Here is a 21063-nt window from a genome sequence, read left to right on the forward strand (position 1 = left end):
AGCCTTCAGAAGTTCCATCACAGAAGCATGGATGCTGTTTTGATCTATTTATTACTCTTAAGTGTTCAGAGAACTGTCCCTATTTTCTAATTAACACTTTTAAAGATAAAAAGCCATGTATTAAATCAATCTGAATGATGGTTGTTTGTGAATCCCACAAGATAAGGCAATTTGCATGTTCACTTTGTACTTACAAACTAAATCTGCACATCTCCAAAGCAGCCCCTTATAATGTAAACCTTTTGTGAGTATTTGTAACTTGAAAGAAAGTTTGGCCTACTACAGAAGCAGTGCCAATTATCTAAAGGGCTTCGTTACCGAACATGATTAAGATACAAAGATACTGGGTTGTTATTTCATATTGTTTGCTATGGAATTTGAAGAAATGACTTTTAAAACCTCCAGGATCAGAGAGGACTACCTTTCCATGGGGAGCTGACACACAACTCGTTTCCCCCAACAGTTTACGGCTTTCAAAAGTAGCCAGTTGCCACTCAATTGGGGTAAAATTCCTTTGATATGAATTAAATTGCTTGCTGATGAAATGCACCTTTCAGCGACCTGTTTGAGTTTCAGCGGATGCTGTAGCACACTTTGTGATGTGAATCCCAGCATTAGTGCTAACTCGCGGTGGTGATTTATTATTGGATTTTCAGTACTGATGAGTCAGCGCCATAAGATGTTTACCAAATTAGAATTTTGAGAACAATGACACTGTTCTCATTAAACACAAGCTTTCGATGCCGATATAGGCTATTATTTCCACATGGTTATGGTGTGGTGTGTTCACACTTGGGGCACTCATCAGATAGGGTTTCTTTGCCTTTGCAGGATCTGTCTTCATTGGGCTTTACGTGCTCAATCAAGTTTGAAACCATGTGTAAAAGCCCCAAGTTTTCAAAATTCAGAAAAGGATCCTTTATCTTTTTCTAAACAGTTCAACCTGTGCTTTTCTCTTTGCCAAATGCCTCAAGAAACCAGAAGTATCATGTGGGCTAGTGAAGATGCTATCAGATTTTGTGTGTGTGTGTGTGTGTGTGTGTGTGTGTGTGTGTGTGTTTTCCAAGGAAAAGAAAAACCAACGCCTTGTATCCATTGACCTCTCTTGAATGGTTCTGTAAACGCCAAGACGTCAAAAAAGCTTTAGAGACACTGGGTACTGGGACCATCAGCATGCGATGCTGACCTTTCCTGGCAAAGAGCACATGATCTTTTTTTTTTTTTTTTCAGGTCTTTATTCAGCGAATATTTGGTTTTCTTTTTTTTCTCTCACTGAGAATTTATTGACTCTCCCCTGCAGGCTGGGGCTGGTGCTGGTGGAACTGTTGGAGAACCAGCAGACAGAAATGTAAGCATGAAATCCTTGTCTTCATGTAGCTTGCTTTCTAGAAAAGAGGAAAAGCATAAGACAAATCTCTCAGTAAATATGTAAAATAACATCAGCTCACAATTTCTATAGGGGCTAGATCTATCCTCTACGATTGAAGTACTTTAAACTTCAGCAAAAGCAAGTGAAATAAGTTTTGCCTATCCCCAGACCAATTTTGAGCTTATGGGAACAAGAAGAAGCTTCATATATCCTCCATACAAGAACTGTGCCTTAGTAGCCCGTGCACAGTCTTTGTATTTAGGTTCAGTCATAATTCCACCTAATAATAGCACTCTGCAGCACTTTGTATTTTGAACCTAAATTAAAATGGTCAGAGGGTGCATTAAGGTTGACCATTTGGGTATGTTTAGTTGTGATGAAGCCCGAGGAAAAAACAACTAGACAATCTTTTTCAAGCTCTATCACTATTAGTAGATGATTGACAAAATCACACTTCTTTTCTTTATTATGTCATGATTATAATGAGACTACGTACAGACAAATAAAACATGTCAGCGACTCAGGGCACCTGGGTGGCTCAGTCGGTTAAGCATCTGTATTCGGGGCCGGTCACGATCCTGGGGCCTGGGATCGAGGACCACATTGGATTCCCTGCTCAGTGAGGAGTCTGCTTCTCCCTCTCCCTCTTCCTTCCCCCTCACTAGTGCTTTCTTGCTCTCTCTCTCTCTCAAAATAAATAAATAGACTCTTTAAAAATATACATATTAGCAACTCAAACCCTACAGCAGCGGATCTCAGCATTTGGCTTTTGTTCCACCACAAAGCACGTGGCCAACGATGTTCACACGTGGGGCCCGGTTTCGGGTTTGGTGGTTGGCTAAGGACTTATGCGGTCCCCAGGACCCTAGCAAAACCTCCACCACTTCTCATTCCCTCAAGACTGCAAATGGGAATGTGAGTGTGTGAGGACCAAATTATTGTAGGAATAACTTGGAATCTTCTGCTCTAATTTATTTTTCAGCAAATCAGTTGAAAACGATTATTAATCCCAAATTACATGTGAACCATCTCCCAAAGAATCCCAACAAGCGTTCATGCCGCAACAGTGCATTTAGAACCACTGACCCAGATAAACGAAATTCTTCTAAAGTTAGATAATCATCTGTGCTCTGAATTTTTAGAAACTCAGTATATAGTTAAATACCAATAACCAAAGGCAGCCAGTGCCATACTTTAAGCACTGATTTTGCTTTATTACTCTACAGTTTTCTCCTACATGGCTTCCTCTCTGTCTCCCATAGGAAAGATTTGATGGCAGAGGGGGAGGGGTAGCTGGTTAGCTCTGTCGCCAAAACAGGTACTTCCCCCTCCTGCAGTCTCTGCGGCTCTCAGACCACCACTGACAAGTGTTGATATGTGGAAGTAGTTACCTCAGGTCGACTGTTCCTGCAGCCAAGCTGGGAGCAGTCACATCAATGGAAAGCTCTGTGGTCCCTGCCAGCAACTCTGGTCCACAGATGTCTCAGGACGCAGCCCCGCCCTTTCATGGTTGCAGCAGTGGGGTTTGCAAAGGATCAGCACACCAGAGTAGTAACCGACCTTAGGGTGGACTTCCACAAAAAGTAGGAAACTTGTTGGATTTAGAGGAATATATTTTTTTATATTTAATACCCTCAAAACATGTTTTAGAAAGAATCCCTTTTCGATTCAGGTAGGAACGTTTTGTTCTTTCTGTGAATGAATCCTTTGCTTATTTGGGGGATAAGTGTGGTTTTATGTACCCTGAGTTTACCCATAAATCCTTCTGAAAATGCAAACTGAAAGCACACTTTCCTTCTCATTAAATTCTATTATACCAAAAGAAAGATCTAAGTATAACTGTAACAGGATCTAAGCAGGGCTGTAAACCAGAACTACAGGACCGCCTTGTAAACAGTACAACATGAGAACACTTGAGAGGCTCCGTCTCTCCATCCTGACTCGATAAGCAATTGCTGTGTGAAGCCAAATCTATACATTACGTTAGTTGCTTAAACCCAAAGAGCATGACTGTGTAGCCTTTTTTAATTATTGCGAGACAGGGAACATGTTTGACAGAAAATGAAATCATTAAATACGATTTCTCTAGAATAATGTGACCACTCGTTGACAAGGCAGCAGGGTTGGAACTTCATTTTTTCACCTTTTAGCGAGTAAACAGAAACTCTGTAGAATTCAGGACACCCATGGGCATTAAGAAAAAGCTTGGCTTAAAGGCCAGGGTTGGTTTGGTTTGGTTTGGTTTGGTTTGGTTTGAACTCAACAAGGGAAAGAAATTAAAGAGAAAGAAAAGAAGGGAGAAAAGAGAAATAGGACAGAAGAAAGCAGAAATGGAGCCAAGAAAGAAGGAAGGGAGGAAGAGAGAGGTGGGGAGGGAAGGAGACAAAAGACAAGGGTGGAATAAAATATAGAAGTTAAATACACTGACAGTGCAGCTACTTAAACACGCAGAACTTTCAGAGCCGATCAGCAAAAACTTTGAAAGCTCAGGTGTTTCTATAATTGTGATACATTGGGAAAATTCACACTGTTAAATGAGCCTCAGATTCTCACTTCCACCTGCATGAGACAGAAAACACTGCTAGGGTGCTGGGTTATAATCGAAACGATGCCAAAATGAGTGCAGGAGGATGCAAGACTTGTGAGATCCTTCTGTCTTGTGCTCCTCCGCTATGAAATTCTGGAGTTTGTACATTTATATTTTAATATGCTATTAATAGGTTGCATTTGTTGAATATTTGGAGGGAATAATTTTAAAAACATGCCACTCTTCTTATGAGGAAATTATTTTTAACACAGGATAAAGATCCGGTATTAATTTATTTTTTCCATTGAGAAATAGTTTCAAGGCTAAATACTCAAATCCAGCCCATGATCCCAGGGATTAGAAGTGAGCAAGATGCTGACGTAGTGATGCGGAACTAGAAACAGGGGGGCCATTCTCGTGAAGGCCAGCGTACAGGTCTTGGAAGAACAGGGTAGGATGCCAGGAAGGAGACATAAAACTAAAGAAGATACTTGGTTCCCTCTTCCCATGTAGGAATACAACAAACCTAACAGCCATGTTTCAGATTAGCTCTATTATATGAGCACTTTTTCATGAAAGAGCTATGTACAAAGAGGGCATGCCGTATCTGAATGTCTGTGCGAGAAAACCATCCTATAATTACAAACTTACTTTGTACTAAAGATCTTTGGTTCCACCGTAAATGTTTTTGTTAATGGAGATGACATTGGAGAAAACTTTTCCAGCTTTACAATATCAGTGTATCCTGACCACATGGTTAGGAATGAAGATTTCTAACATTTTTGCCCGACACATGTTCATGTGTCTGTTTCCACAAGTATAAATTATTTATTCCTCTGGATCTCCATTCATCAATCTCAAAATGGAGAAAATATAGAAAATGTATGTATTATGGATTTGCTTGTCTGCACTCTATTATAGAGCAACCCTTGCCCACATTTAAAGACTTATTTAAAGAGAATTTAAATATAAACAGATTCACATGCACGTGCATCCATAATGGAAGAATGGAAAAAGGAGGAAATGTTACGAGATTTCCTTTCTAGTTTTTTCTACCAAGCACCACATCTTACATGTACGGTGTCTGGGGTGTTCTTTCTTAAAAGGATATTCATTCTTTTCTCTTATCAGTGCCGTGCACTAAGAGCAGATGATGCTGAATTTGTAATATTTGTGAAATTTTTTTTTCTTGGCGTTTGTTCCTGATTAACCACAAAGTTCCTGTAGTAGTGATATGGTGGCTGCTTGCACGGGTCGAAAGTATTGAAGCCCAAGTGCTCAAAGGAAGCATAGCTTCAGGACAAAGGTCATGAGGAGAACACCTGATTTGGGTTTCAGGGATGGCAAGGAGGGCGGAAGGGAAGTGATGCTTTACTCCACTTAACCTGGTTTGTCAATGCATCTTTGCACAATTTATTTACTTCTGACACTTAAATGCATGTGCAAATCCTCTGAGGGCTAAGTCACGCCATTAATCTTTTGTGGCGCGTCATTGTTATGCATATATACCAATTTTGCCAAAAATTCCCCATTACTTCTTCTTCGTTAAATAACAACAAGCTGTGAGGGTTAGTTCTGCATCAGCTCCTCAATTTCCTCATGAAAAATTGGCCTGCTTTCTTTTGGGTTTGTGAGCACCCAGGCCAATATCACTCATGTCTTGTTACATAACAAAAGAAAACAAAGGCGACTTGAACGGTAATCTGGCTTCGCCTGTTTGTTCTGGATCCCATTTTGATCTGCACAACTCAGACTACAGGCATTGTTTCCTCGTGCCCTATACGTGAAAAAAATAAGGCAAACGGAATACGCCAATCCCTTAGTTCTAGCTCTTTGCCAAATCTGCACAGAGATTTAGCCAAATCTCCTCATCCATTTATGGAATGACATGTGCCCTTGCTAGGAAAATTCTCACCATCCCATTCAGCTTCATTCTCTTCTAAATCTGTGCACGCATCAGGCTGGCTAACCAGCAGAGCGAGCGCTTTCCTTTGCATGTCAAAGCCTGCTGAATGTGCCATTCCTTCTCTGAAGGGCATCCGCACACTGGCATCCCAGGTACCTCCCCGTGGAGGGTCACAAAAGTCTGGCTACAGTCAACACCCTGTCCTAATCCTAAACGAGTGTCATATCTCTTGAACAGGTGCTGGGACCGAAGACCGGGACCAGCTGTAACTCTCGCAGCCTTTTTCATGAGATAATAAGAATTTTAGGCAGGCTTGATGGAAATTTTGAGATTCATTGAATTGATAAATGTCAAGTAAGTGGGGAAAGTAAGTGAGTGGCTTACGCATTGATTTGTCATCAATGGAGCTGTAGATCAGATGGCAACGTGATCATTTTTAGAGCAGCTCTCGTCTTCCTCTGCTCAAACGCACCAAATGAAGCGCCCATTTGCTGACTAGAAATTCACAGTTGAGGTCGACTGATGATGCAGTGCAAAGAAGCCTGTTCTGTTCCTCTGCTCATGGATGAACCGTGCCAAGCTTCACCTTTAAATAGCTCCGTATTTAATTATGCGATATTTAGAAATAAAGTTCAGTCACAGCTCACTAATAATGTGTTCCCACCTAAGACAGGGGGGGGGGGAGAAAGAAGAAAGAAAGGAAAGAAGGAAAGAAGGAAAGAAAGAAAAGAAAGAAAGAAAGAAAGAAAGAAAGAAAGAAAGAAAGAAAGAAAGAAAGAAGAAAAAGAAAGAAAGAAGGAGGGAAGAAAAAGAAAGAGAGGAAAGAAAGAAAGAAAGAAAGAAAGAAAGAAAGAAAGAAAGAAAGAAAGAAAGAAAGAAAGAAAAAGAAAAACGCAATTTAGCAACCAGGAACTCTTAAAAAGAAAAAAAAAAAAGGACAACCCAGTGCCAGGCTGCAACATAAAATAAAGCATTTATTTAAGGGAAAGTTATAATAGATTAAACTGATTATAATAAAAATAAGCTAAACAATTTTAGAGGGTGATATTATTTTCCTATTTCACCATAAAACCTTAGGAAGTTATGGATTAACTTAAGCAAACAGAACCCAAAGAAGGTACAGTAGCTACTTTCTTGAAAACAAAACAATCTTTTCGTTCCTGCCATTTGTCTGAATTCTTCCTTCGGGCAAGCTGGACAGCTGCACTGGTAGGTTTTTTAGTCATGGGTTATAAGCCCCACCTGGCTAGATTTGTTTAGCAGACAGCTGGCAGAGTTAAATAAAAAGAATGAGACACAAAATGCTTCCCAAAAAAAGCTGAGAGAATACTTTTTGGATGTTTTAGCCTTTTGGAGGTTGATGGTTTTCTCTCCACTTTTTTTCCTGCCTATATTCACATACTACTGCACACTCACATCTAATAGCATGTGAATCTACGTCGTAGATATTTTCTCCCAATTATAACACCCTGGCTGAGGTAAAAATGCAGCACAAATGAAAACACCAAGTAAGCATGTCTTGAACGACTTTTTTTTTTCTAGTTAGAAATACCAATTTGCAGTTTATAAGTCCCCAAGAATGACATCAGTTTTAAATTAGCATTTTTTTTTATTTCTACATTTTCTTTGCTATTTTTTTAAAGCCAATAAAATAGATTTTCTTCATCTGGAATGTTCTTTCTAGCTTAAAGATAAGAAGGAGGCTAAATTGTGGGAATGGCATCCTTCTGCATCTGTTTCGCTCACAAACCTATCAAATATCTAATTTTTGGCATGACTGCTGGCTCCGACAGGGGGATGACATAAACCAGCTTTGTGGTTACATGTTTCACTTTTAATCTCATGGAAATAAAAATCAGCACTGAAATGTCCCTTTCCATGTGACAATTGGGGACTCTTTTCCAAAAGCCCAGGCAGAGGGGCGTTAACCTGGTTAAGCTTAATGCACAGCATATGCAGAAGTGTCATGCATTTCTGCAGGAAAAGGCACAAGACAGACCTGCCCTTCAGTAGAGCTTTGTTCCCATCAGAGGCGCGGACTACAGACAATGGGACCGACCAGGAGGACTCAGTGGCAGCAGGTTACCCAAGAATGACTGAAAGGCAAACCAGAATGGGGAGATGGAGTCCTTCACTTAATAACCCTCCTTTCTCCATCTTCTGTGTGTTTTGTCTCCTTCCCTAAATGCAGCAGAACTAGTGGAATATTTCAACCATCATGGGTTTGCTACTTAGCACGAGGAGAATCCAGCTTTTCACTAAACACAGTAAATATAGTATGGAAGGCTCAAAAAAAAAAAAAAAACCAAAGAGGTTTGGACATGATCCTGATTGGAGGAACTCCATGCAAATGGATTCCAACTGCTTATAAATGAGCAAGGGGGTGGGGGGGGGGGTGCTGGTGTTCAAGACAGCATGGCAGAGAAACACTAATGCCGATACCCAGCTAGCACCTAAAAGACGACAATGATTTCCTGCCACACCGAACGTACAACTCCTCAGAAGTTGGAATCTATTTACACAGCCCGTGGAAATGTTCTGAATATGAAGGACCAGGCCAGGAAACAAACTGTTTTAATTCATGACCTAATACTTGCTTTCCAGAGCAGAAGCCTGACTTGGCCCCTCTCCACCCAGCCCTATACATCTCTCCATGCAACGTAGACTTTATGGAGCCGGGCATGATCTGTTCATTGCAGAGGCCTGATTCTCCCTAAGCACCGATATCAATATCATACATTTCAAATACAAGGGAGGCCCGGGCAGGCTTAATCCCCGGGGCCCAAGTAAAGCGAGTGTGGTCTCTGGGGAGGCTGTTGGCATAGAGCAAAAAGACAGTGTTACTGTATATGTTTTCACGTGGTTAGCAAAATGGGTCCCCATCAAAGACTGAGAAAACAGGCATGGTGAGAAGGGAGGAGTGAGGTCACTCTAGGTTTCTGTTTGACCCTTAAAGACAATCCAATCTTGGCTGTCATCTGACAGTCTTCTATTTAGTTTGATAGATACAATTACATCCATCCAGCCAGATAATTACAGTACTGTGCATCCTCCATGTAGTGGTGGCTTAGCAGAATTAAAAGCTATAAAATCCTTTTGTGTGTGCTAAGGAGCCTCTCCTTTTCTTCTAATACAGATTTCCTTCCCCCTCACCCCCGCCCCCACCCTCGCTCCCCCTGCCCAAGGAAAAGAACGAGGAAAGAATTCCCTGTAAATCTTAGGTTGTGATTCCCAGGTATCTGTAAACTTTCATAGGAATCCATCAAGTTGGTCCTAGCTCAACTTGCCTCTCAGCCAACTTCTTTACCAAAGAAAATTGATTCTTGTTTACTTCTTTCAGTAAGGAGAATCATGATGAATTTTAATAGGATAACCCCCTAGTGTTAGAAAATCTCCCTCCTTTGGTTATGGGAGCTTTGAAATTTGTAAACCAGAAATAAGCTTGGATTTTTTTAAAAAACGTTTTTAGACAAAAAAAAAAATAAAAAATAAAAGATCTCTATAAGTTTCAGGCTCAACCTTAATAATTGCTCAACAGCTGTATTTTCATTTTGTTTTGTTTCCATCACCCCAATGAGTAGTACGTTATTCTGATACTCTGTTAAAAGACCCTTTAATTGCAAATTGACCTTCAATTGTTAAAGGAATCACCCACCACCAGTTAATACTTTATTTCTGGATGAAAATTAATATTGTCCCTGACTATTTTTAACACACATAAGCATTTCACTGGAGGTGGTGTGCACTGCTTCGTAAGGTGAATATTCCTGGGAGAGAAAAAAAAAAAAAAAAGAGTGATTCGCTAAATGTTAATTCTGTTCATTGAAAAGCCAGGAGAGGAAAAGTTTATTATTTTGGATAGAGGTACACATATTGCTGTGGGAATATTCTAGTGTAGGTTCCATAGCTATTATTCATGATATCATAATATCTCGTATTTAGCAACAGAAAATGTCCTGCGTTATTTGTTGGGTCAAACGATACGACACGTTCTTGAGAAGATAATTTTTTTTTAATTTTTAGAGTTAAATTTATGACATAACAAAAGATTAGTAATTTCTTCCACCACCTAGAGCTTCAAGTTACTAATTAACTAATCCATTAAATATATGTTTTCCACACTTAAGGAACCAAAGAAACCTGCAGGCTCTGTCAATCCACCCAGGGATTGCTTTCCTGGTGGTGAAATGAAACCAGCCTCTTTGTGGAATGGAGCGATCACTGGATGCCAGGAACACTACCCTACGATGTGTAGAGGGGGAAATGAAGGCTAGCTCATCCGAAGGAAACTACAGGGGAATTTTAGATCAGCAGAACGCAATTATCCAAGTTGGAATTGTTCCAGGACACCAAAAGCGAACTTTAAAGGTGGGTAAATTGAATAGCATTTCTCCTCAATTGCAGGGCAAGCAATCACGTCCCTGACAAGATGGGTGATTGTTCTCTTTATTTGTCTTTACTTTGTGGATACTAGCGGCCAAGGTCCTGGCCACTGTCATAGGAAATGGAGTGTGTAGTCCATTGGAGCAGAATGGAGGGCATCAGATTTAATAACAGGCACCCTACACTCTTCAGCTACCTAAAAAGTGAAAGAAGACATTTTTTAGAATCTGCTTCAAGACAAGATATATTTGTTGACCAGGTATTAGGAAGACTCCATGTTTCCAGCCCCTCTTGCACCTAAGTGGGACCACATGACTGGGTCCTGCTTGGCCAATGGAATGTGGGCAGAAATGTGTACTTGACTTCTAGTTGAGCCATAAAATTCATGACTTGGTCTGCCAAATTCTCTGTTTCTGCCAATCTCTCTCTCTCTCTCTCTCTCTCTCTCTCTCTCACACACACACACACACAAGGAAGTGAACTCCTTCTTGGAGTTAAGTTCTCCTGCTCAGAGAATAGCTGCCCAGAAGAGTCACTCAAGCTACATCAGACTGTACCATGAACAAGGAAAAAAAAAAACTTTTATTGTGTTGAGACTGGGGAATTTTTGTCGTACTAACTAGAGATATCTTGACTAATATAATGTCCACAATAAAAATGGAATTCCCCTGAAGGCCAAAATTGAGAGAGTTGAAAAGTCACCCCATAAAGCAAGGATGTGATAAGATGTACATTTTCATTCATTCTTTGTGATGTAAAATGAATGCTAGTGTTCTAAGGGGGAAACTAAGCATAATATATTAAGCTGTGAGAACATTGCATCACTATTATGTTTTGACCTAGTAATTCTACTTCTAGAATCTACCCATGAAGAAAAAAGATTTTGTTCCTCAGATCATTGGTTATGATACTAAAAATATTATACAGCTTTTATCATCAACAATAGAGGGATAGTTATCAAAACTTTGGTTATGCCTTTATTAGGGAATGCTACACAGTCAATAAAAATCATAAATGCAGTGAATATTTCCGTCACTGATTTATTCAATAAACTAACGTTTTTTAAAGATTTTATTTATTTATTTGAGAAACAGAGTGTGTGAGCCAAAGAGAGAGAGAGCGCACACAAATGGGGGGTGAGGGCAGAAGGAGAGGGAGAAACAGACTCCCCACGGAGCAGGGGAGCCTGACACAGGGCTCGATCCCAGGACCCAGGGATCACAACCTGAGCTGGAGGCAGAGGAGCCACTCAGACCCCACCTAAGCTAATGTTTATTGGCACCTTTTTTTGTGCTAAGACTTATTCTAGATGCTGGGGATATGGCAATGAGAAACACACAAAAAAATCCCTCCTCTTATGATGTGTATATTTTTGGTGGGTAAGACCAACATGGTACAATAGACAAATCAATAAATAAAATAATTGGGAAACAAACTGGGAAAATGCTTCACTGAGAGTTAAGCAAAAAAGTTCTGACTATATATACAATCCCCCTCCCCACAGGCACATCAACACACACATACACACACTCCACAGACAGAGTCAGAAAAAGTCTGCAGAGAAAGATCATAAAATTCTAACATATGCGTGTGCAATATTTCTAATCATGAGCAACTCAAAGGCCATGAAACATATAAATGAGTTGCATTGCTGTTGTATGAATTTGAAATATTAAGTGTACAGCACCAGTGTGGAGGGATCAATTTACATAGGGTACAAACGTAATTAGGCAGCTAACCAGCAGCCTCTTCTCAAAATGATTTTATTGTTACAAATCAAGTAACAGTCTGCAAAGTGATTTCAATTATTCAAAAGAAAACATTATTTTTTAAAAATTTTTCAAAGGCAAAGAAAGGGTGAGGGGTTGAGATAGCAACTAGCTGCTGGCGCTGATAAGAGAAATGGAAGAACTTAGTACGCTGACAACAATCATGGTGGGAGCGTTCTTGGAGAAGCTAGGGCCCAGCGAGTGGCTTCGTGTTCTCCCTCCCCGGCCCTGCCCTGGAAGTAACACAAAGCCATTCATGGGAACTTTTTCAGCTTGTACTCCAGAGAATGCAAAAACTACTCCTCAAGTGAAAAAAAAAATTTTTTCAAGTGAAAAATTAAAGAATCACTAGTGCTCTGCAGTGGACACTTACATTTTCTCCTATGATATACTGTTTTCAGGGGCAATTTATATGCTATGGTGGGATGGGTTCATACGTTAATTTTTGGAGTGCTTGGTACGTTCACTCACAAACGTCCAAAGTCTATGCCATCCCATCGACAGTGATTTTTTTTCTGGGTTGGAGAATTAAGAATTATTTTTGTCTTAGGCTTCATAATTCCACCTTCTTAAATAGTTTCTAAAAAAAGTATGGCTGAGTTTAAACATTATATAAAAAGTAACGTGTACAGACATACACATAAACACAAAAGTGTACTGCCTCTCTTATTAGGATTAGGAAAAGCGTGGGGTTCCTGGGTGGCTCAGTCGGTTCCTTCAGCTCAGGTCATGATCCCAGGGTCCTGGGATTGAACCCCACATCAGGCTCTCTGCTCAGTGGGGAGTCTGCTTCTCCCTCTGCCTCTGCCCCTGCTCATGTGCACGCGCGCTCTCTCTCTCTCTGTCTCTCTCTTTCTCAAATAAATACATAAACTCTTTTTTTTTTTTTCATAAACTCTTTTTTTTAAAAAAAGGATTAGGAAAACTTCTTAGCTGTGACCGTGACTTCTGCTACCACTATAACACCACCTGGCACCTGCATGGGTGCAAGTAGCATCAACAGTGTCACATTGTTGGCCATAATGATCCCAATCACCATCAGCTGGCAGATGAGCTTAAGGAATGCCTTTGCGCTTCATGCCCTGCCCCTTCAAGACATAAATCACAAAGATGCTGGGTCCCCTGAAAGGCTGACCCCCTCCCCAAAGTCCATTCACATTCATCTACTTGTCATTTATTAGAGCCCCATACTGTCAGGCAAAGTCTGTAGAGCAGATAACATTTCAGAAGCAGCGTATTTCCCTAGAATTGGAAAAGAAAACTTGTTCTTAATGGATCCCAAGGAAAAATCTCCAGGCATTATGCACATAGGCAGAAGGGTCTGCAGTCCTGAACGTATCCCACCAGAACTAACTCTGTTGGCAGCAGTGGAGAGCTCTGAATCAGAGGGTTGGAAGGAATCTAAGTAAGACATCTAGTCCATCACCCTGCCTCCAGGCAATTTTCCAGGCAGATGGGTATTTATCCTGTTCTTAAAGCTCTCCACTGATCTGAGGAAAAAAGGCAAGGGTATTTATATCCATGATGTTTTCTTACCAAATGTGTAATATTTGCCACCTACACCATCTGCAGCAGTTCAAACTGTAGTAAGATCGAAAGTTAAACTCATTGATCTCAGGAAAGACAATGAAATAAAATATTTTGCATTATATAATTTAATCTCCCTCAAAGCTTTTGGTGAAGACTTCATAGAACGGCCTCTGTAGTTTAGGGCAAAGAATGAAGCATTTGCTTGACAAATGACAATCACGGCAATGTTCAGAACTCAGATAGAAAAATCTCAGTCGTTACCGTTGTTCTTTAACGTGGTTCCGCAGAAGTTACATCCAAGGTCATAGGCTTACTCTCTAGGCAGGCCATTTAGTTGTACTTTGTTCCAAGCCTTTTAACCACAGCTCACCCGTCTCTCAAACATACATCCTACATCACAAATACTTTAAGAGAATACGGATAAATTATCAAAAGTTCATGGTTTCGAGTGGAGTGGGCGCTCCTCTCACCATCCCTCCAGTTATGTACTTTGCCATTTTTCTGCATGAAATAAACCTAATTCATTGTTTAGTGTTTGGATATAGAAATGAAATTTGAAGATCTCCCAGCCAGATTTTATAAAGAACTACCCAAACCCCAATCCCTTAATCCTCTTATCCGCATACCCGGTTTCTTCATATTTTGGAACTTGAGCTGTTTAAGATTCAGCAGGTCACTTTCCCTGATGTTCCATATACTGACTGCCTAGCAACGTCTCATGATTTTATTGCCATGTGGCCACCCCCAGGTTTGTTCCTTGGGTGTCTTCGTTCTTGAACCGACCTCAGCCTAACAAGTCAATACTCAGGTATTTGTCCTTGACTTTTGCTGGTGAGGAAAGATGACACCTCAACCCAGACAGAGAGGACGGTTGGCTCTAGATCTGTGCAAGAGCATGGTCAGGGCAATGACCGTGAGTTAGATCTATAAGAAACACCACTCTGTGGGTAACCCAATCTCCAGCATCTAGTCCTTAGTTCCAGGTGTCATATACATGGCCCTTAAACGTTCCCTGGGATCATTGCTAGAGGCATTGGAGGCAGTCAGGACTATTTCTGTAGGAAATCTTTTCCTCAAAAGCTATTCTGGCTGGGAGTAACTCTGGCATTCAGAACTTACCCTAGAATGACTGCAGCCCAGGTCTTATTGAAGGAACCATGATTTCAAAGATGAGTCACTCAAAAGGGTATGTTTTGTAGGATTTATTCTCCCTAATACAGAAAGTTGGTGAAGATGGCCCAACTTAGTTATGCACTTAGTATGTATAAAATGATCAAGGTTTTGGCAAAATTCTTCTGCACATGAGATAAATTCCCAGTGAACAGGGAATAAAGTAACAGACAATCAACCACACTAGTATAGTAGAAAGAGAATCATCCTGGTAGTCTGGAGATCAGAGTTAAAGCCATATCCTGCCATTTGACGCTGGTATAAAGCAGGTATAAATTTACTCACATAACACATAGTTCTAGAACATTTCTAAGATAATCAAAGTCCACTAAGCCCTGGCCTGGTGGCAAACTGGGAGCTCTCAGTAGACAAGGTAGAGTGAGCTAAAACAGGTGAGGTAGGAGATGGGGCATTCTATGCTCAGGCTGCCAAGACAGTAAACTCAAGGCTGGTCCAAGCCAGCATGAATATCTAAAATTTCTGATCAAACGGTAAGGTGGGACAGCACATTTTCTGAGGAAAATTATTCTCAGCATCCGGCAGCGCCTGAGTTGTTATTCGAAGAAGTGGATGGACAAAAGAGTAAAAATTGTCTAGTCCCAGTCCATTGGCAGGTGGGACCTAGAGAAAGGAGAAGAGGGAAGGGCCCAGGAGACTGGGTACGAGAACAAGTTGGCCTCTAATCCCAGAGGGGAATAACTAAGAGACCCAAGACCCAGGAATCAACCCAGATCACAGCTAGATTAGAAAATGAGTTGTGCCTACAGGGGAATAGGTAGAAAGGCTAAGGCCTGCCTGATTCCCACAGCTGTTAGAGGACTTCATCTCCTGTGAACGTCCACTGTGTGTGTATAGGTTCTAGGCGGTATCACCAACATACCTCCTTCATTTCTTATGGGAACCATCAGAGGTAATCACTGATTACCAAAAAATGCCCATGAACAAAGAGCTCTCTGGCTAATTATAGCCTGGAAGGTGGTACGTGCTATCACTGCCCTGTCTGCCTTTATCATACTCTTAGAGAATCACAGTGCACATCCAAACCTCTGAGATGTCCTGTATTAAAGAGACCATGTCCAACTCTTTATTAACCCAGAATTTTCAATGAAACCACTCCCTCAGCACCCTAACAAATGTAACAAATGCTTGTCCTTTCAGAAACATTTACAACCTTCTTTCTTACCTAGCATTCTAAGGAACAGACTCTGAAAATTCTTGAGAAATATATGTGCTTTGTAACACAAAGAATTAAACAAATGCAAAATAATGCTATTGTGGCCAGTTTGTGCTAGTGAATAAGATGGTGGTGTTGGAAGCCATTTATGGAATAGTGGTGCTTAAGTTTGGATCAGTATACATCTACCAAGACAATAGTCTTGTGTGGCTAAAGGTCTAAATGTCTGGCACAACATAGACTACAGATGGGGCATATATTTGGGTTTAAAAAAGAATACAAAGTGAATGAATGGGTGCGTGAGTGAAAGTAGAAATAATAGCATATATTCCATCCCTGGAGAATAAATTTTCCTTTGAGGGAGACAATGAATTCCTTTCACACTGTGGCCAAATGTTGGCATAGTTCTACCAGAAGGAGCCAACCATCATAATTATAAACTCACAGGGTACTTGCTCTAGAAAGTGTCTTTTTCCTACTGACCCCTTCCCAGCAAAGACTCCCTCCAAGGACTTGTGGATTTTCTACTGCCTCTCCATTCCCAAATCAATAACCAGCCTTGTACTATTGCCTCTATGGAAGACTTAGGTCCTGAGCGGTTGGGTGTATATATTTGTTGGGGTGGGAGAGAAGAAAAGACGGTTTCATGGGAGATTACAGTTAAAAAAAAAAAAGAACAAAAAACAGTGTTTTAATAGGAAGCGTCTCAGAGCCTTTAGTATGCTGATGGATACTGTGGTTTTCTAAAGACAGGTTGAGAAGGAGTGGACACACTATAAAGCATTTTCTAGGCTGTAAATTTTTCCACAAAACTTTATGTCCATGGAGCATTTGCGGATAAATGCCGTGCTGGCCTCTTCAATTTTCCTCAGTGTGCTTAGCTAGAACTACTTTTAAGGGTTATTTTGAAAGGATGAATAGACAATGTGAGTGGTATTTCTTAGCATGGTCATACATAGCAGAGCTTAAAAAAAATAATGTTCCTAATAATCTGCAGGTATTAAGCAAACATTATTATCCCCATTTTGTGAATGAGGAAAGTGAGGTTCACAGGAGCTGAGTGACTTGTCTTCAGTCAAACAGCCAAACTATGGCTTCTGCCTCCAAATCCAAAAAGCTTTCTCCTGGGCCACTGCTTCTGGCCCCTGGGCAGCTCTCACCCCACAACTACATCATTACCTACCATGATGTCACATCCACCCAGAAATCAATTTTGCATGAAGCACTCTGAGTAAACCAAGTGGGAGCCTCACTTGGTTTGAATTCAATTCTTTTGAGGGCTTGTGATCAGAAAACATGTGCTATCCAATTTTTCCCACACATGCCACTTCTTAGCTGGCCTATCACTGGGGGCCTGTGCAGTGTGGTCTGTTTGAGGCCAATAATCATATCACCATTGTAATGAGTGGCAAATCCTATGTAATTTACACATTAAAAGGAGGCTGAGATGCATGGAAAAACCCAGCCCCCATTTGTCTAATGAAATTAAAGCTCTTAGCCAAATACTGGTGCTGAAAAGAGATGTTTGGGAAGGGCTCTCCCGGGCTCTCTCGCCCCTGCCTCTGAAGAAGAGGGTGAGTGTTCTTTATTCATGATCCCGCCTCTACCTAAATCACTCCCACAATGGGACCTCTAAACCAAGGGGCCCTGTCTGGGAGCATGATTTACGCATAGCTGAGGCCAGGCGGGGCTTACAAAGGCATTATGACTAGTTATTTTCAATGACAATTGAAAGGAAAAAGAAAGCAGCAAAGATGTTCTGTGGCTTGGCAGGCAAAGCACTAAACTGCCCCCGCCTCCTTCCCCAGACGGCATAAAAGAAAGTTTTGAGACATACCTGATAAAGCAATTATTTTAGGATATTTTTCTTATTCAGTGGTAACTGGACAGTATCATAAAACAAGTGTGAATAATACAGCATTTGGAGCAACCACCCTGAGCTGAAGCTCTGGGACAAAGCATGCAACCCATGACAAGGCAAGAAGAGGTGGCTGGCTCTAGCATTCAATGGCTGTCCCCATTCTTATGAGATCCCCAAGACTGAAATTCTCCCTTAAGTCTGGGAACCAGCCATGTTGAAGTGAGATGAAACCAAACAACCCACATATAATTGGGCGTCAGTCTGAAAGTCAAGAACCTACCGTCATGAAGCTAGCTAGTCTATAAGATGCTCTTGTTTGGTCTACGAATGGTAAATACATGGAAATACTGCAGAGTATTTGGATTTAAGAATATCAGTGGAAGCACCAGGGCAATAATGTATGCAAAGGAGTATCCGGAGTATACAAGAAAATAACTAGTATCCTTTATCCCTGGCTTATCCAACATCTCATAGGCAAATGCATGTGATGAAAAGAAAGAAGGGCTCACACACACATGTTCACACGTACACACAAGAATCAGAAAAAAGGAAGTGTGTAAAGAAGTATAGTTCTCCAATTTCCTCACCCTCCATAGAATATTTCAAAATCTAGACGCTGTCACATTCCAACCTCATGTCCTACCACTCTCTGCTGCTCCCTGTTCTCTAGCCACATCTGCCTTTCTCTCCCTCAATCACATCAAATACATTTCTGTTTCAAGACACTCTGCCTGTGATAGTCTGCCCTAGGATCCTCACACAGCTAGCTCTTTCTCGTCCACGCAGATTTTTGTGGGTTCTAAGCACATCAGATCAAGTATATTAAAATACACGCATATTAAATAGGATTTATATAAAATAGGGACAGTTGAGTTTCAGTTGATTAGTAACAATAGACATTTTGTATGCAGTCACATGAACATTGTTCATTTAAATTCTGTAGTATTCTTTTCTTTTTTCTTTTAGTAAACTCTACACCCAACATGGGACTTGAACCCATGACTCTGAGATCAAGAGTCACATGCTCTATGGGCCAAATGAGTCAGGTGCCCCTCTGCAGTAATTTTTTTCATTCATTATTGACAATGTTTTCCCAGGTTTGAAATACTTTTGTAAGCTTTTAAAAAACTCCAAGCCTACATTAGCATTAATCGTGCTCTCACCCTTTGGGTTTAGGCCAAATAGCAGCCCTTACTCAAAAGACGTATTTCCTAACTACTCCCTCTAAATACCCACCCACTTCACGTTCAGTGACTTTTGACCATTTATTGTACTTTTTGTAGTCACAATACGACTGAATGAATTCACATATCCTAGGTTAATCTCACAATAATAATGATTTAATATAACAATACTGATTTAAATTTGCATTTGTATAGGGCTAATAACTAAATTGTGGTAGTTTCAACAGTAACAATTCAAGATGGCTATTTTCAAAGGCATCTGGTGTTACAGGGTAGGAGTGGGGGCAGTGGCTCAGTTAAAAATTTTAAATACAAAAAATAAATTAAATAAAACAAATGCTTTCATCAAGGGAGCTTCAAAATCCTTTTTCATATCTGGTTGGAATTTTAGTTCTCATAGAGAAAAAAAAGCCAACAGAGAGGACACGACCCAGCCCTCAGAATAGGTGAGCAGAAAATATAACCAGAACCCAAATTTATAGAGACTATTGGAAGGAAGCAAAACTTCCCATTAAAATCAGGGCAGTCCAGGTGTATCAGCGGTTTAGCGCCTCCTTCAGCCCAGAGTGTGATCTCAGAGACCTGGGATCAAATCCCACATCGGGCTCCCTGCATGGAACCTGCTTCTCCCTCTGCCTGTGTCTCTGTCTCTCTCTTGTGTGTCTCTCAAGAATAAATAAATAATCTTTAAAAAAAATCAATATATAAAATCTCGGGATGTAAAGTCTGCAGTTGCAGAAGTGCATCAACGAAATCCAAGCTTAGCAACAAAACTTTTTAGGTATAAATCAGACTTGATGCAGACTATGGGGCAGAGAATGTCGCACTCACTCAGGAAGCTCCAGACCAGAGAAGTATGCAAGCCTTCAGAAAGAGTAATGGGAAGCAGGTATCAGACCCCATAGAGGTGATTTACATAGGACTCCCTTTACAGAGACTGAATTTTAATTATCTTCCACAAATCACTTTAAAAAAAATCTTTTGTTAAACAACATCTCCTGATATCATGAGAGACAGATACCAGGGCCAAATGAATCTTATGAAATTGTCAGAGTTTTAATTCTGGGATCCAGAGTAGACTCAGCCAACCGTTGCATAATTCTGACTTAAATAGTTTGTGTGTTGTGTGTTGGCTCTGTTATTTGATTTTCTCAGTAACTTTATTTGTAGGTAAAAAATATATCTTGTTCCTGTGTTGTGGTAAAGAAACTGATGCTCAGAGAAGTCAGATACCTGTTTCAGTTAGGATAGATCAGGCTTATGCTGCAGTAACAAGTACTTCCAAAAGAAACAAAGTCACACAGTCTGGGCTACCTCTTCATGGCAGCCATTCTCTTTGCAATGGCTCAGCAATATGGATTGTTTTCATTTTGTAGCTCTGGCACCTCAAACTTCGGCTACCCTATAAGTTGGTAAAGAAAAAAGTAGAGAGTTACATAGGAGTGTTTCATTCACTTCACAGAGGTGACACACATAATCTCTCTATATAATTCATTGGTCAGAACTAGTCACCCAATCCTATTCAAAGGCATGGTTGCTGGGAACTGCAGCTTTCCATGTTCCCAAGAAAGAGGAATTTGATATGGAATTTTTCTCTAAAGTAGTGCCTAAGATCAAAAAGCAAATAAAGTGAAAGAGCTAAGATCTGGCCCTAATCTGACAGCAACCCAGTACTCTTTCCATGACTCTGTCAAAGCTGGAAAATAAAGATTATGGTTGGTTTGAGGTTTTTTTCTCTCTCTCTCTTTTTTTTTTTTTTCTGTTTCTGTTTCTGTTCCTAGGACCTAGCATATACCTTACATATGGAAAATACTCAAAATAGTGCCTACAGTAGAAGGAGAGAAGGCAGAGATGGAGGAAGGGAGGAAATACAGAAAATCCTGATTGTTTCTTAATTTCAGGATTGATTGATTCTTTGATGTATGCTAAAGGACAGATGTCATAGAGCGACTACTTTCCAACTGTACAATGTCTTTTCACAGAGCTGAAATGAAAAAGTGAATATGTAGAGACCAGTTTAGCCACCTTCAAGATTTTATCCCATATACACTGCAAATATCCCCATCAGTGAAAGAAAGAGAGAGAGAGACAGAGACAGAGAGAGAGAGAGGAGATTAAGAAAAGAAAGAAAAGATTAAGAAAAAAAGATGAGATGACTCTCCTGGGGAGGAAGCAGAGGCAAAAGAAATT

General features: G+C 40.5%; 1 long non-coding RNA gene across 2 annotated transcripts in view; it reads right to left on the reverse strand.

Annotated features, from left to right (window-relative positions):
* Positions 1-1211: 1211 nt before the first annotated feature.
* Positions 1212-21063, reverse strand: part of LOC140598981 (uncharacterized) — a 45598-nt gene continuing 25746 nt past the window's right edge. Inside the window, exons 3-5 of one of the 2 annotated variants that reach the window (XR_012001505.1) lie at positions 6187-6466; positions 2761-2940; positions 1212-1385 (exon numbers count right to left, since the gene is read on the reverse strand). This is a non-coding gene — a long non-coding RNA (uncharacterized lncRNA). The remainder of the gene's footprint in view (positions 1386-2760; positions 2941-6186; positions 6467-21063) is intronic. The other variant, XR_012001506.1, reaches the window with a different exon arrangement.

The sequence above is a fragment of the Vulpes vulpes genome, chromosome 5 (assembly GCF_048418805.1).
Source record: "Vulpes vulpes isolate BD-2025 chromosome 5, VulVul3, whole genome shotgun sequence".
In the NCBI taxonomy this organism is placed as follows: Eukaryota; Metazoa; Chordata; class Mammalia; order Carnivora; family Canidae; genus Vulpes; species Vulpes vulpes.